Source organism: Triturus cristatus, chromosome 8 (assembly GCF_964204655.1).
Source record: "Triturus cristatus chromosome 8, aTriCri1.1, whole genome shotgun sequence".
Lineage (NCBI taxonomy): Eukaryota > Metazoa > Chordata > Amphibia > Caudata > Salamandridae > Triturus > Triturus cristatus.
This window is the reverse complement of record NC_140591.1, coordinates 349319992-349331676: the sequence shown is the minus strand read 5'-3', so window position 1 is coordinate 349331676 and position 11685 is coordinate 349319992.

The window sequence follows — 11685 nt, the reverse complement described above, 5'->3', positions numbered from 1 at the left end:
GTTTAAAATGATGTCGCTGCCTCGCTTCTTGTACGCTTTACAAAATACGCTAGATGTCGTGCCGGCCCGTTACTTCTGTGAGGTGGAGGGTCTTCAGCGCCAACTGTTTTGGGACGGGCGACCGAGGATCGCTCTCGCCAAGTTGACACTCCCTTGGTATGATGGGGGTGTTGCCCTCCCCGATATTAAAAGATACTATTGGGCGTCTCAGTTGGCGACGGTGAACCACGGGATATAAGGTCCTGCTTTAAATCCGGCCTTCGAGATGGATAAGTTATTACTTCCGGGCGGGGATTACAATAGGGCACTGTATTCGGCGACTCCGGATGCACGGTTGACAGGACCAACGCAAGTTGCGGTACGCGTGTGGCATGCGGCGAATGCTGCGATGGGGTGGAGGGATCGCTTGACTCGAGCGACGCCGTTGTATGCCTCCCAGCGCTTGGGTTGTCTGTGGAAAACGAAAGGCTTTGAGAAATGGGATATGATTGGTATAAGTAAGGTGGGTGACCTCTGGGCGAAAGGGTCCTTTAAAATGTTTGAAATGCTCAAAACTGAATACAAATTAAATGATAGGGAGTACTTCCGATATGCACAGGTCTACCATGCGCTGTGTTCGTTTTTTCCGGATGTTGCTGCTATACCAGAATATTCCCCGTTGGAAGATAGGGTGTTAGATGGCTATGTGCCCAACAGCACTATTTCTCTGATCTATAAAAAACTTATTAATGATCGTACGGACTTGCTGACCCATCTGCGGGAGGCGTGGACGGCCGACGGATTGGAACTGGACGATGAGGATTGGGTATCGGCGGTGGCCTCCCCGAAAGAGGTGGCGATCCCGGCCCGCCTTAGATTTGTGCAGCTGAAGATACTCCATAGAGTGTATGTCACAGGGCCTGGTTTGATACGTATGGGTTATTCGAGGGATGGAATGTGTAAGCGTGGCTGTGGCTTGTTGGGTACCTTTCTTCATATCCTATGGGAATGTTCGGCGGTCGTACGATTTTGGAACGGGGTACATACTGTAATGGAGGAGGTCACGCATGTCGCTTTGTTACCAGAGGCCAGGAGGTGTTTGCTGAATGTCTGGGAACCAAATGACTGTAATGCGGCGCAGACGCAGTGGGTGACTTTTGGGAACATGGTGGCTAAGCGTAATATCGCACAGTTGTGGGGTTCCCCGAGGCCGCCTACGATTTCGGTATGGAAGGAGAATATGGATTGGTGTATGTTCAGGGAAAAGACGGTGTATGTGGCGAGAGGCAAGCCTGGGAGGTGGACTAAGGTGTGGGGTCCATGGAATTCCTATCGCGGAAATATCTGCGCTCCGCCTCTGCCGCGAGAGGTCGACGTCGCTTTTTCCCCCTAGCCGCAGATTCTACATAATTGTGTATGCTTTGTCCTTTTCTCCGCCGCCCCCACTACCACCTCCTGTCAAGAGTTATTCCAGATAACGTGGATCTTCCCCCGTCCTGGGGAGCGCACGCTGCTATTTCGGACTCTCATTGCCTTGTTTGTGTGTTTTTGTTTGTTTTTTAATAGAAAATATGAAACCGTCCTTTTTGATCGCCCTTGGACTGTGGCCGCGGCCGGTTATATGTGCTTACGAACTTTCGGGAGCATTTGCTTCTGGCTCATTTGAATGTATGGCGTTGCCTTGCTGGCTCCCGAGCTTTCTAGCGGCCGGCCCTTGTGGTTGTAGGCCCTTGTTTGTATCTTTTTAATGTGTAATAAAGGTTTCTTATAAAAAAAAAAAAAAAAAAAAAGAAATAGAAAGGGCTGGATTGATCAGCAGTGTTAGACCTGACAGCCTTAGTGTGACCCCCCCCAAACTTTTTGTCTCTGCCCTCATTTTTCTTGGCATTAGGACTATGTGCACTTTACCACTGCTAACCAGTACAAAAGGCCTTGTGCTGTCTTTTTTTAAACAGGGTCAACTTGGATTACACCCAATCTACACATTTAATTTTCTTATAAATCCTTAATAAAGTGGTACCACATGTACCCAGGGCCTGTAAACGAAATGCCACTGGTGGGCCTGAAGCTACCCAATTAGATAGCCCTTTAAAGACATCAAGCCTTCCATTGCAGTCTTTGTGCAGTTTTAACCTGTCAGTTTGACCTGGCAAACAAAACCTTTTGCCAGGCCTAAACCTTTCTTTTCAATACATATAAGCCAAACCTAAAGTAGGCCCTGTACAGGCCCATATGGCAAGATGCATTGTATTTAAAAGGTAGGACTTGTGTTTTAATGTTTTACATATACTTCAATCAATCAATCAGGGGTTTGTAAAGCGCACTACTTAACCGTGAGGGTCTCATGGCGCTGGGGGAGGGTGAGAAGCTCCGGATCAGTCGAAGAGTCAGGTCTTGAGGTCCTTCCTGAACGTGTGCAGGGTCGGGGAGCATCTAATGTTCACAGGGAGCTTGTTCCAGGTCTTGGCTGCAACGTAGGAGAAGACTCTCCTGCCGGTTCTGTTTCTTCAGATGCGATGGGACCTCTGCCAGGGCGAGGTCGGCGGAGCAGAGGTTCCTCTTGGTTAGTGTAAAAGGATACTCTCTTGTTGAGGTATTTGGGTCCGATGTTGCTGAGGGATTTGTAGGCATGGGTGAGGAGTTTGAAGGTTACCCTCTTTTCAATGGGGAGCGAGTGGAGGCCTCGTAGGTGTTGGGTCATGTGCTCGTGATGTGGAGTCCTGAGGACGAGTCTGGCTGCGGCGTTCTGGATGGTTTGGAGTTTGTGTAGAAGAGTCCTGTTGATTCAGCCATAGAGGTCGTTGCCGTAGTCCAGTCTGCTGTTTATGAGTGCGTGGGTGACGGTCCTTCTGCAGTCGGGGGGATACATTTGAAGGTCTTACGGAGGATGCGAAGGCAGTTGAAACTAGTGGAAGCGACGGCATTGATCTGGTAGTTCATGGAGAGGGAGGAGTCAAGGATGATGCAGAGGTTCCGAGCGTGGTCTGTAGGGGTGGGTGGTTTCCCGAGGGCGGACGGCCACCAGGTGTTGTCCCAGGCGGAGGTGCAGCGTCCGAGGCGGAGGACCTCGGTCTTCTCTGAGTTGAGCTTCAAGCAGCTGTCTTTCATCCAGGCTGCCACGTTCTTCATTCCTTCCTAGAAGCAGAGTCTGGTGTCTTCGGGATTTTTCGTGAGTGAGAGGATGAGCTGGGTGTCATTGGCATAGGATATGATGCTGAGCCCATGCTTTCTGATGATGGCGGCGAGGGGGACCATGTAGATGTTGAAGAGCGTGGGGCTGAGTGACGATCGCTGGGGTACTCTGCAGTTGATTTCCGTGGATTCAGGGAGGAAGGGAGGGAGTCGAATCCTCTGAGTTCTGCCGGAGAGGAAGGATTGGATCCAGTCGAGGACAGCTCCTTGTATCCCCGTGTCGTGGAGTCAGGCTGCGAGCATGCGATGTGAGATGGTGTTGAAAGCTGCGGAGAGGTCTAGAAGGATGAGGGCCGCAGTGTGTCCCTGGTCTAGTAGCATGCGGATGTCGTCAGTGGCAGCGAGGAGGGCGGTCTCGGTGCTGTGGTTGCTATGGAAACCTGACTGGGAGGTGTGTAGGGTGGAGTTCTCTTTGATGAAGGCGGTCGGGTGGCATTCACAAGTCTCTCAGTGACTTTGGCCATGAAGGGGAGGAGAGAGATGGGCCGGTAGTTTTTCAGGTCATTCGGGTCGGCTGTTGGTTTCTTGAGGAGGAGGGGTTTCACCTCCGCCCGTTTCCAGTCGTCTGGTAGTGAAAAACTCCTACATTTGTTTGGCTTACTGTAAGGCTTACCTCTCCCATAGAATAAAATTGGGTTACCGTATTACATTTAATAGGTGCTAACTTTTGATTGGGAGCAGGTAGACATTTCATGTTTGGACTCAAATTAGTTATAATTTCCAATCCTCTTTAATGATAAAGTCAGATTTTAGTTTAAAACTTTGAATATGTAACTTTCAGAAAGTTGGCCTTTTCCTGCTCAAACGTTTCTACGGCCTTCTAGGCGTTTCTAGCTGCTTAGGCCTGTTAATTGCTCCCCCATTAGAAATGTGCATTGGGTCCAGACCGTGAACAATAGGTTTCTGGATGCAGTTGGGAGAGGGACATCCTGTCAGGGTGGAAGGTGAGGAGCTGTTCCCTGCCCCACTTACACTTTAAAGATACTTGACAAAAGCCTATTGCCACCCTAGATCACATGTATCCTGGGCAGGGGAACAAAGGGGAAGGAAGGATCTTTCCAGAACCAGGTGTGGGGGTGAAATAGAAGCTTCTCCAACTTCAAAGGGTGGCACCAGGTATAAATATTGGACCTCCTAAACCACTCATCAGTAGTAGGCCTGGGCATGAAATTCTGCTCTGCTTGTGGAGTTTGCAGAGTTTTTTCTGCTCCGCATAGTGCATAGAGTTCCAATGTTAAGTTGGTGAGCAGGGAAAACCTTACTTCGGACCACCTCCCAGTGAAATTACTCAACGCAGACATTCTCGGATGTATGCTACCACTCACATTGAGAAACTTTCCACTTGCGTTGAGGAAGCTGCAGCTCAAGTAGAACATCTACTTGAGCAGAAGGAACAGGCTGCACCCTCTTGCGCTGCTGGTGCCATTTGTGCTGATTTTCCTGCCGGGACAAACACTAGGGGTGGGCGGAATTTGCGAAATTCACTTTCGCAAATTATCGCGAAAATGTTAAAAATCTCCGCAAACACGCGGAAATATCGCGAAGATGCGGAAGTTTTTTTCCCGCCCGTTCGCGGTATTTTCTGCGTCGTCGCGGCTCGACAACTTACACATGCGGTTGCTCACGGGCGCGGCCATCTTGTTTTCACTTACAACCGCAATGGACCGCACTCCGCTAGCTCCTCCTCCGGGTCACCCCAAGGGAAGCTGGTAAATGAAGTTCTTGAGTGGTTCACCCCAGTGGGTGCAAGTAAGTACTTGTTGAACTGATGATCTCTAGACCCGATACATGTCCCGGGTTTTAAAATATCGCCCGAGACATGACTCGGGTTTCGGGATAACTTCCCTCCTCAGTAGAGAAAATAGTTAGGGGTGGAAGAGAGGGCCGCCAAGCAACCGTCAAGGGCCTCAGTGCTCACACAAGCACGCAGGTGTGTCGTCCAGGAGCTCGTCAGCTCAAAGCTCGAGGGAGCCATTTTTATAAACAACCGCAATGGACCGCACTCCGCTGGCTCCTCCTCCGGGTCGCCCCAAGGGAAGCTGGTACATGAAGTTCTTGAGTGGTTCACCCCAGTGGGTGCAAGTAAGTACTTGTTGAACTGATGATCTCTGATGGAGTTCTTGAGTGGTTCACCCCAGTGGGTGCAAGTAAGTACTTGTTGAACTGATGATCTCTTGACCCGATACATGTCCCGGGTTTTAAAATATCGCCCGAGACATGACTCGGGTTTCGGGATAACTTACCTCCTCAGTAGAGAAAATAGTTAGGGGTGGAAGAGAGGGCCGCCAAGCAACCGTCAAGGGCCTCAGTGCTCACACAAGCACGCAGGTGTGTCGTCCAGGAGCTCGTCAGCTCAAAGCTCGAGGGAGCCATTTTTATAAACAACCGCAATGGACCGCACTCCGCTGGCTCCTCCTCCGGGTCGCCCCAAGGGAAGCTGGTACATGAAGTTCTTGAGTGGTTCACCCCAGTGGGTGCAAGTAAGTACTTGTTGAACTGATGATCTCTGATGGAGTTCTTGAGTGGTTCACCCCAGTGGGTGCAAGTAAGTACTTGTTGAACTGATGATCTCTAGACCCGATACATGTCCCGGGTTTTAAAATATCGCCCGAGACATGACTCGGGTTTCGGGATAACTTCCCTCCTCAGTAGAGAAAATAGTTAGGGGTGGAAGAGAGGGCCGCCAAGCAACCGTCAAGGGCCTCAGTGCCCGCACAGGCACGCAGGTGCGTCGTCCAGGAGCTCGTCAGCTCAAAGCTCGAGGGAGCCATTTTTATAAACAACCGCAATGGAACGCACTCCGCTAGCTCCTCCTCCGGGTCGCTCCAAGGGAAGCTGGTACATGAAGTTCTTGAGTGGTTCACCCCAGTGGGTGCAAGTAAGTACTTGTTGAACTGATGATCTCTGATGGAGTTCTTGAGTGGTTCACCCCAGTGGGTGCAAGTAAGTACTTGTTGAACTGATGATCTCTAGACCCGATACATGTCCCGGGTTTTAAAATATCGCCCGAGACATGGCTCGGGTTTCGGGATAACTTCCCTCCTCAGTAGAGAAAATAGTTAGGGGTGGAAGAGAGGGCTGCCAAGCAACCGTCAAGGGCCTCAGTGCTCACAAAAGCACGCAGGTGCGTCGTCCAGGAGCTCGTCAGCTCAAAGCTCGAGGGAGCCATTTTTATAAACAACCGCAATGGACCGCACTCCGCTGGCTCCTCCTCCGGGTCGCCCCAAGGGAAGCTGGTACATGAAGTTCTTGAGTGGTTCACCCCAGTGGGTGCAAGTAAGTACTTGTTGAACTGATGATCTCTGATGGAGTTCTTGAGTGGTTCACCCCAGTGGGTGCAAGTAAGTACTTGTTGAACTGATGATCTCTAGACCCGAAACATGTAACGGCTGACGAGAGGCAACTACCTCGAAACATGTGTCCACATACCTACTCCCTGCTGACGAGAGGCAACTACCTCGAAACACGTGTCCACTTACCTACTCCCTGCTGACGAGAGGCAACTACCTCGAGAGGTAGTTGCCTCTCGTCAGCAGGGAGCAGGTAAGTGTATAGGGGTGCCGCGTGGACTGCCAAAAAGTAATTAAAACAGGTAGAGTACATCTCATGGCGCGCAGGTGCAGGTCCAAGGCTCATCAGCCCGTTGGCTCAAGGGAGCCATAATAAATTAATCAAAAGTTGGTCGCACTCTGCTCGTCACACCACCAAGTTGCCCCAAGGAACTGTGGTCAATGTAGTGGCGACACTTTTGTAGGATATTATGGTCCCAATATAGATAATCCTTCTCCGCTTGAGGATGTATATAGGCAATTACTGAAAACAAGATACGTAACAATAATAGGAGGGGATTTTAACACTCTATTGGATCCAGCTTTGGATAAATCCACTGTTAAATCTTTAATGTACTCTCCAAAAATGATAGAAAGTCTACACCAACTAATTAAGAATTTGGGGCTAGTGGATGCCTGGAGGTTAAAAGAGAGACAGAAAAAAATATATTAACACGCATCCAGAATTGATCTATTCCTGACAGATTGCAAATTGAACAAGAGCATTAACAAAATAATGCATCAGCCTATACACCTATCTGATCATGCCGCAATACAACTAGAGATCTTATTAAGTAGTGTTCCTGCCCAGGTCAGATGGACTTTTGATTGAACTCTTTTGGGAGATCAAGACGTTATAGATTCTTTGAGGGCCAACACGACTGATCTTTTAAGCCTCAATGAATATTCAGCCCTGGGACATATTGTGTGGGATGCCTATAAAGTCTTTTTCCGTGGCAGGCATAGCAGCATATAAAAGAAAATTAGCTAGGGACAAACTCTCAAACCATGAAACTAACATCAAGGAAATCCAAGAGGGGTTAGCTGGTACCATGACCCCTGCCAATGTTTTGGAGTTGCAAAATAAGCTGAGGGATGCTAAGGACTCCCTAGTAGACTACCTGGAAGGAATAGTGCAGAGAAGGTGGTAGGCTAGCAAGTTGGCTCACTAGGAATACGGGGAGGGGAGTGGGAAGTTGCTAGCCTGGCAGGTGAGGCAGGACAACATAAGAAACAAAATTAAATTAAAGAGGTAGTAAATAATGTGACTAAAGAGAGATGTATAGAGGATCGAACTATTGGGGAGGCTTTTTTAGGTTTCTTTCAAGAAGTTTATACAGAGGACACAGTGGCAACACAGAATGAGATTAAGGAATGGTCACAACTAGACAATTCTCCTCGCTTTAGTGTAGACCAAAACAACATCCTAAATTAGGAAATTATGAAGGATGAAATAGATAAGATCATAAATTAACTTTCAGAACCGGAAGACCCCTGGTTCAGATGGTTTGCCAAATGAAATATATAAGGTATTAAGGGTGGAACTCGTACCCTATCTATTAAAGCAGGTAAATGGGATTTATATGGAACATCTCTCCCTGCCACCATCATGGAATGAGGCGATAATAACATTAATACCTAAACCAAATAAAGACTTGACTAAATGTGAGGCATATAGACCAATATCCTTGCTAAACTCAGATTATAAACTGTTCACACAACTTATTGACAAAAGGTTGGATAGGGTTTTAGGATATGTAATACATACAAATCAGAGGGGTTTCATGAGGGGAAGACAGCAGGCAGAACTTACTCATGACCTAGTAGGTGCAATTGATGTGGCCCTGGCATCAGGAATCCCTCTAACCATAATAACGGTTGATGCAGCCAAGGAATTTGAGTCAGATGGCCATAATTATACCAGGAAATGGAGGGAAATAGATTAACGGGGAACTTCCTTAGGGCAGTGAAAAACATTTACCAAGCTCCAGTAGCTAGGATATTGGCCAATGGCTCACTAACTCCATCCTTTGTAATAACTAGAGGTACGAGACAGGGATGTCCGTTATCCCCCCTGCTCTTTAATTTATACATCTGACCAGAAGATTAAGAACAGCACAGAGCATTCTCCCCTTTCAATACCTTGAATGGATAAAGAAAGTAGCATTATATGCTGATGATTTAATAATTTTTACTAGGGACCCCTTTATCTCATTGCCAGTAATAATGGAGTTATCAACTGACTTTGGAAAGATATCAGGCTATCTTGTGAATGAAGATAAAACGTAACATATGTCTTAGAACGTACCATTGGGTACCCCCCCAGGAAGGAAAGAAATTAGATACCTAGGAATTTGGTTGGTTAAAAACCTGGATGAGATGGCACACATTAATTTTGATATGCGGTTGAAAGAAACTAAAAACCTCTTGCATCGTTGGGCTGCTCTTCCTATATCTATTCTGGGAAGAACTAATCTTGTAAAAATGGTGATCCTACGGAAATTCACTTTCCTCATTAATTCCCTCCCACTGCACTTTAGGCCAGAATGGTTTAGGAAACTACAGAGTGAGTTGAGCAGTTTTATTTGGAAGTGCAGGAGCGTCAGAATTGCATGGAAAAAGCTCAGAAAGAAAAAAGTGGATGGAGGCATTGCATTCCCGGATTTTCAATTGTATTATTCGGCTTTTGCATTAAAGAACATAAGGAAACTATTAATGGACTTTAATGATACCCCAGTATACTTGAGGGCACAAACAAAATATTTAGCAGAAGAAGGAAACTTATCTTTCTACAAATTTGGTCATCCCTAAGCCTGGGCAAAGCACTACACTACGCTTGCGTAGTTTGCAAAGTTTGCGCTACTTCGCACTACGCACAGTGCAAACATGCGTAGCGTAGCATTGCGTAGTGCAGCGGTCATTTTTTGCTTGCTCGCGGTCCTCAACATCAAGTTGGCGACCGCGAGCAAGCAAAATGACATCCCGGCGAGACTTTTTCCTTGTTCGCGATCAGCAACATCAAGTTGCCGATCGCAAGCATGGAAAATGAACACCCCGCCGAGATTCTCAACGCGAGGAGGTCAGGTTTCTCATTGCGAGTGGTCGCGTATGCTTGCGACCGCTCACGATGAGAAACTACCAGTCCGCATTGAGAAATCTGCAGGTCGAGTAAAAATCTACTCGAGCAGCAGAAAACTACAGCTCGCACTGTGCAAGATGCCGTTTACAATGATTGCACAGTGCCGGATGCTTGTCCGCACTGTGCAATCATTGAAAACGACATCTTGCACAGTGCGAACAGGGTACTACGCAGTTCGCGAAGTGCTACGCGTAGCTCGCGTAGTGCGAAGTGCACTTTGCGTAGCTTCGCGTAGTGCAACTACGCGAACTACGCCCAGGGTTAGTCATCCCAAGCATTTAAAAAAAAAAGTCAAGTTTAAAATACTTATTTGGGCCTCTCAAATCTGGATTCAAGTTAAAAAAGTACTGGGAATTTCATACTACAGTGCTAATGCTCCAATCTGTAACTCCCCAGGGACTCCTCCGTGTCTTCAAGTTAACCTAGCAATTCCCTTACTAGAGGCATGTATTGAGAACTGGGGCCAGTTATCTGAATAAGGAGGTCTGCTATCATTGGAAAAACTAAGTACAATCACGGAATCTAGAATATCCAGATTCAAATACCACCAATTAGTGAGCTGGTCTCGAGCACAGTCGAATTGGGGACAGAATCTGGAAATTGAGGATGCGCTACAAAGCACCCAGACTTATAAGAAAGAGGTTGCCTGCTGGTTTTGGGCTTTGGTACGGGGAGAGGATGTTTCCTGGGCCGCACTGGAGGAGATCTGGAAGCTGGACATGCCGTGCTGCGATGTAACCCATCTGTGGCAAGTATCTGCATCTATGCTTTGGTCCTCAGTGAAGTCGGCTCCACTTAGGAGAAATCACTTGTTTACCTTATACAGGGCTTACTGCTCCCCATAGAAGCTAGCAAAGATGGGGGACGGTAAGAAGAGGCAGTGCCCAAGTATGCCATGGAGAATGCAGATGATGTCCAGCTCTTCTGGCGGTGTCCGGCAAACCAGCTGTTCTGCCAAGAAGTAGGGAAAGTACTAACTACAATCATGGGCAGAAACATCCCGGTAAGCCTCTCTGTAGTCAATTTTGGAATTTTGCATGTGTAAGAGGTATGTTTGGGAAAGAGTAGAGCCCAACTAAAGTTTATCTTGATGGTTTTAGCAAGGAGAGAAATCTGTTTAAAATGGATTTCAGAAACACAACTGACGTGTGAGGGATGGAGGGCTTCGGTTGGTCACATAGCTAGACTTGACTGTCAAACCAGGTCTTGTAAAAGGGAAAAAATGTGAGCACCCTTTTTTTCACTTTAAAATGTTTGTTGGAAAAACTGTGTGGTGGGGGAAAGAGTAAATGTTTGTTGTGATATAGGAAAAAGTCCAAGGATTAAGACAACTTTTCTACCGGTTGCAGAGGATAGTGGTGCTTGCCACAGTTTCTTCGTCAAGTAATGGTTTGAAAAGGAAAAGGTTGGTAAAAGTATCTAAAGCCAGGTGGAGGTGTTGTACCACTTCTTTCGGATTAAACACCCCTCGGATATGATCCTTACCTTTTACCCCAAGTCTGTATATGAGGACTTTAAAAAAGAAAAAAATAATTACATTTAAAAGAAATACTACACAGCAAAAGGGGCTTAGTGCCAACCTCTTTCAGTCAATGGCCAGATGGTTTGTCATTGAAATGTTAGCTTGTTTTTTCAAGGTATTTCATGTTAAAGCAACAAGAGACTAGAGGCATTTGGCGCAAAACAGGAACACTGAAACAGTGTGGCTGAGAGAACAGTTACAGAGATAGGGTCTGAGGACTGTCTCAACTTAAAATTAATCAGGCATGGGTTATTCTACAACTCATTAAATGCCATAAAATTGTTCTGGCAATCCTTTTAGGTAAGGAATATGAATCACTGTCTTTGGAACCATAAATTATTGTATTTGATGAGTAATCCAGGTGGGCCTCGACCTTGCGTGGACACAATGTGGCCAGTGAGTAATGTGTCCAGATGTCCAGCATGGGGAGTGCGTAATCGCTGTGTTTACTGTGTGTACAGTGTCCTGATTGGCTATGTATTCCTAACTTCATGTGGCATCTTAGTTTATGGTGTTTTGGGAAC